This window comes from Myotis nattereri (assembly GCF_964212035.1).
Source record: "Myotis nattereri genome assembly, chromosome: 13".
Lineage (NCBI taxonomy): Eukaryota > Metazoa > Chordata > Mammalia > Chiroptera > Vespertilionidae > Myotis > Myotis nattereri.
In genome coordinates, this window is record NC_138088.1 from 54000943 (window position 1) to 54007224 (window position 6282).

Below are 6282 nucleotides of genomic sequence, written 5' to 3' on the forward strand. Positions count from 1 at the left end.
CCCGGGCCCCTAAAATGATCTCTCTACCGGCCCAGACAGACAATGCTCTGGCAATTACAGTCTGGAGAGGAGAGAAAGAAAAAGGATAAAGATTAAGGAAAGAATCGCCATGCAGAACGGCAGCAACAAAAGGAGTTACAGATTTGCACATTGAACCTGGTGATCTTAATCTTGAAATTGTAGAAGAATTAGATACTATTAATCAATTTTTTTAAATCACCTTTATTTAACTTTGGTAACTTCATTGGATGGTTGTTTTCTTGTGTTTTACAGGAGCCATTTTTTTATTTTCTTATTTATTACTCCGTATTTTTTAAAATATCTTATTGATTTGTTTTGAAAGAGAGGAAGGGAGAGGGGGAGAGAGAGAAATAGCAACACCAATTGACTGCCTCCTATACACCCCCTACTGGGGGGTTGAGCCTGCAAGCTGGGCATGTACCCTGACCAGGAATTGAACCGGAGACCTCTTGGTGCAGGGGATGACACTCAACCAGATGAGCCACACCTGCCGGGCCAGGAGCCATTTTGTAAAGATTGGTATCAGATGAATTAGTGGGAGCTTACATTTTGATGCATGATGTGATCCCGTGGATGAGGTTAGCACGAGGGCAGTTTTGAGGAACCGCTGTGGTCGTGGTCCCCTTAATTTCAAGGGCAAAGATCTCAGTGAGCTTGAGCCCAGACCAGTGATCCCCAAACTCTGTGGTTTGGGAGGGGTGACCAGCCAGCTACACCTCCCGTGGTTCGTGTCTGAGAGGCTGGAAGGCAGGCTCACTGCTCCTGCCCAGGCAGGTGAGGGGTCTGTCTCCTGGTTTCTCTTCTGGGACTTTGTGGGTCACGCTCCCAGGGCTTCTGGAAACTGGAAAATATCCCAACTACTCGCTGAGCCTTTACTTCGGCCTTTGAAGAGAGTGCCAGCTACCTTGTGTTGAGATGTGACTTTTTTTCTGCAAAGGTGCAATCTCTAAAAGATTAAAATATCTCCTAATCAATCCAAATAAGGATTATTTTACAAAATACTAGAGGCCCAGTGCACAAAAATTTGTGCACTCGAGGGGGAGGAGGGCCCCTTAGCCTGGCCTGTGCCCTCTCCCAGTCTGGGACCCCTCAGGAGATAACGACCTACTGGCTTAGGCCTGCTCCCAGGTGGCAGAGGGCAGGCCCAATCCCTAGGTGCAGCCCCTGGTCAGGCTCAGAGCAGGGCTGATTGGAGAGTTGGGGCGCCGCCCCCTGTCATGCACAGAGCAGGGCGGATCGGGAGGTTTCGATGCCACCCTCAGTCACGCTCAGGGTAGGGCCCCCTGTCACACTCAAGGCAGGGTCGATGGGGAGGTTGCAGCGCCACCCCCTGTCACACACAGAGCAGGGCCAATCAGGGGGTTGAGGAGCTCCCCCCGTCACTCACAGAGTAGGGCCAATAGGGGAGTTGGGGCACCGCCCCCTGTCATACACAGAGCAGGGCAGATCAGGGGGTTGGGGCGCCGCACCCTGTCACACTCGGGGCAGGGCCGATGGGGAGGTTATGGCTCTACCCCGTCACACACAGAGCAGGGCCCATGGGGTGGGGAAGGGGTTGGGGCGCCGCACCCTGTCACACACAGAGCCGCAGGGCGATCAGGGGGTTGGGGAGCTCCCCCCTATCAGGCACAGAGCAGGGATGATCAGGGGGTTGGGGTGTCTTCCCCTGTCACGAACAGAGCAGGGCAGATAGAGAGGTTGTGGCCCCACCCCCTGTCACACACAGAGCCACAGGGCGATCAGGGGGTTTGGGCACTGCCCCCTGTCATGCTGATCCCGGTGCTGGGAGGCATATTACCCTTTTACTATATAGGATAGAGGCCTGGTGCACAGGTGGGGGCCAGCTGGTTTTCCCTGAAGGATGTCCTGGATCAGGGTGGGGGTCCTGCTTGGGTGCCTGGCCAGCCTGGGTGAGGGGCTGATGGCTGTTTGCAGCTGGTCACACCCCCTTCAGGATGGGGGTCCCCACTGGGGTGCCTGGCCAGTCTGGGTGAGGGGCTGAGGGTTGTTTTCAGGCTGGCAGGTGACTGAAGCTCCCAACTGCTCCCTTTTTTCTTTTCTTTTTTTATTATGGGCCAGCTTTAGCTCTGGCTCCAGCTCTGAGGCCTCTGCTGCTGAAAGCAGGTATCTGGTTTGTTTGGGTTCTATAATCAAAACACTGTATCAACTCCAGCTCTGAGATCCTGGCGGGCTGAAAGAAGGTTTCTGGGGTTTTGTTTAGCTTCTATATTTGTAACAATGTTTTAAACTGCAAGCTCAGAGACCAGCAAGGCAGGCGGGGAATGTTGGAGTCCTCCGTCACTGAAGCAAGCAAGCCTCATGTTAACTTCCAGCTGCCTGGCTGCCGGCCGCCATCTTGGCTGGCAGTTAATTTGCATATCTCAATGATTAGCCAATGGGAAAGGTAGCGGAGGTACAGCTAATTACCATGTTTCTCTTTTATTAGATAGGCTATTTTTATTGATTTCAGAGAGGAAGGGAAAGGGAGAGAAAATCACTTATTGGCTGGCTCCTGCATGCCCTCTAGTGGGAATGGAGCCTGCAACCCAAGCATGTGCCCTGACTGGGAATCAAACCATGATCTCCGGGATCATAGGTTCATGCTCAACCACTGTGCTACACCAGTCAGGCTCAAATAAGGACTTAAAATAACATTTCTTCCTAATTATGTTAATGATAGCTGTTGCCTGTGGAAACTTGGGGGCGGGGGGGGAGTGCACACAACCAAGAAAATAAAAATGACCGATAGCACCATCATCTAAATAACCATTGTTGGCATTATGGTTTAGCTCCCTCTACCCACCCTTAAAAAAAAATAGGATTTGTGTGTGTGTACACACATGGGTTTGCTGTTATTATGCCTGTGTTTTGCCTGTACTCTATCATATTTTCCACAGCAGCATTTTTCTATCACACCATTTTAAAATAATCAGATAGACTGCAATCCCAGCTCCTGTGGGGTTTGGGCGGTTGTTCTGGCTTGTATGACACTCACTCTTTACACTCCTGCTTGGTTGTTTCCCTGGACAAGGGTCTTAACCATTTCTGTGCCAGGGGCTCCCTGGCTGCCTGGAGAAAATGTGGGCCTCTTCTCAGAATAATGTTTTTAAATGTAAAATAAAATACAGGAGCTGACAGAGGAAATGAATTATATTGAAATGGTAACCAAATAGTGAAAAGAATCCATTTGTGCAATAGCATGTTCCTTTATTCCTGTACTGAATAGCAGCATGTCAGACAGTGTGGTGGCTCTAAGAATCCCAATCATAGTAGAGTAGTGATCGCAGTAGCATCATCTCTGGCTGTTTGTAACGAATGTCATGAGTGTGAGGAGCTGTGAGATTTCCACTGGTCTAAGGTGACAGGTATGACTGTGGTATGTTCCCTACATTCATGGGAGCAAGCCTAAGTTTCACTCAGTGAAAATCAAGATATAACTTCTTTTTCTCACCAAAATCTTCTTTTCTCATCGAAGATATAACTGCTGGTTTCCACCCAGGGGACACAGGGGTCCAGGGAGCCTGGTGAACATCCCTGCCCTGGGAGGACCCCAGCAGGAGCTGGTGGCTGCTGACCAGATGAAATGTCACTCAGGCTAGCACAGTGATGGTGAACCTATTACATGCATGTCAGAGGTGACACACAAACTCATTTTTTTTGGTTGATTTTTTCTGTGTTAAATGGCATTTAAATATATAAAATAAATATCAAAAATATAAAACTTTGTTTTACTATGGTTGCAAATATCAAAAAATTTCTACATGTGACACGGCACCAGAGTTAAGTTAGGGTTTATTAAAATGCTGACAGGCTGAGCTCAAAACGTTCGCCATCACTGGGCTAGCAGTTCCCTGATTCCTGGACTAATCTATGGTGGGAACCAGGAGGGCATGGGTGATGGGACCCACTGACTCTTTGAGGATAATGTACTAAACCTTAGGCAAAAACTACAACCAGACCACAGAATAGGTTGGCTGCTACTAGTGCGGGCTGCAAAACCAGAAACCCAACAACTACACAATTCTGAACCTTCCCTGATAAGGACCGACATCCTCATTATGGAGTGAGGAAAGGAAGGTGCCCAGAGCCTAGCTAATCCCCCAGAGGGACCCCAGGCCTCTGGCCCATTTCCTACCTAGGGGTGTGAGAGGGGTCCAGAGTCCAGCTGCACCTGTGAGGGGCCTCAGAGGCAAAGAGATGGCCCACTCAAAGGGACTGGTTACAGAGGTGGAGAGGACTCAACAGCAGCTGGAAGCTCTGACATCCTGGTGGCCTGAAGCCCGGAGGGGGGCAGGAGGGGAGCTGTCACAGGAACATGGAAGGAGCTGGGGCCATGGGAGGGAGCTGCTTGAGAGGAGCTGCAGTCCTCAGGACAGAAGTGCAACATTGCGCAATTCCAGCACAGATGGGAGGGAGCCTGGGTAGACATACTCTAACCCTTCCTCCCTTAGGCGCCACACATTGGCTGAACCCAACCAGAGGGCCAAGGGCAAGGCCAAGGGAGGCCACAGAAGCATCCTCTCAGCCACAGGCAAGGGAGGGGGAAGCAGATAAGATCTAGAAGTTACCCAGCTCACCAGCCCATGAGTCATTACCTTCCAAGGTCCCATCCTTTCCTTCAGCAAAGCCTGATCCAACAGTGATCAAGGTTCCTGCCAGGGGCTGTGTTAGGCTCTGGCCACACAGAAATAACCATACACACCGCGACCCTAACACCAAGGCAAGGTCGAAACAAACAGGCACTAAAATATGATTACCAGCTGGGATATGTTCCACGGAAGGAAAATGGAATATGATTAGATTGTAAAGGAAGACCTGGTCCCACTCTGGGCAGTGAGGAAGGCTTCTTGGAAGAGGGGGATACTTTGACTTAGGTCAGAAGAGAGTGGGGATGGTAAGTGTTGGAAGAGGAAACAATATGCAAAGACCCCAGGGTGGGCGTTTTAAAACTTTACACAAGGACAGCCTGGCTTGTGCACCTGGAATTCAGTGAGCAAGAGAGAGAAACTCTGCCTGGCCGCTGTGGCTCAGTGGTTGAGAGTCGACCTATGAACCAAGAGGACATGGTTTGATTCCAGGTCAGGGCACATGCCCGGGTTGCAGGCTTGATCCCCGATCCTGGAAGAGACAGGCCGGGCCACTTTCACCTTCTTATCTCCAGGTCAAAGTGCAGTCCACACAGCTCAGAAATTCTTTGGAAATAGACTACATGGTTTCCAAATAAAGCTATCTCTGTAAACAGAGTTTGTTTGACTCTTTCTTGCTCAACAAAGGGTTGCCTTTGCTTTTGTTCTCTGTCCAGGTTCTTTGGAGGCGGCTCTCCACCCAGCCCAACCCCAGAGAAGAGGACAAGCATGTCCTCATACCCAGGTGCCTTCTAGGAACAGCCAACCTGCAGACCCCATTCCTGCCAACACCTACAGGCACCAAGACGCACTTGGGCTCCTGTTTCTGAGGGGATTCTGAACAGGAGGCTTGGTGTTCCCTCTTCTCACCTCGGAAACACAATCTTTTGGCAGCTGAATCTGTAGATTCAGATTAATGGGGTCCTTTCCTGTGAAGCATAGGCACTCCATCTTGCTCCCATAACCTCGATGTTGCAAAAACTGCTATTTGAAAATTTCCACTAAACATAGATGGTCCTTTGATCTATGAATTAACTCCGCTATTCTTGGTTCTGTAAACATGCTTGCTCAAATAATAGGGAAAAGAAGCTCAGTTACCTGGCCTTGCAAGCCGCTCTGCTGCCATCCCTGGTTACTGACAGGCCAGGTGTCTTTGAGTTATCTAAATGGTACTGTGCTCAAGGCTACAAGCTTCCTGCAAAATATCTCCCACTACATAGGGCTCTTTGTAAAGCCGGCAAAAGGTTGGGAAACCCCATATTTGGCAGACAAAGGAACCAGGAAGGTATAAAGGGAAAGCTTCCTCCATATTAATTTGCTCAGTCTCTGGAGATAACACATCTGAGACCGCCGGCGTAATAAAGACTCCAAATGTGACTTATTGATTAAGGTGTCCTCTGTTCAGCTTGCTGATTTCCAGTGAAACACCTGTCCCCAAAGTCTGTTTTTTCCCCCTCTGATCTCACTTTAAATAGCACTGCTCCCCGCTCAGCTGACTGTATGTGTTTATGATAATCTCGGTGCAAAGCACACTTATCCATCTTCCTGTCCTTTCCGCTAAGGTCCAACGGATAAAGCCTGGTTATAAAAGGCCACGGCCACCCGGGAGCTGAGTGGAGCACAGGTGTCACACAGT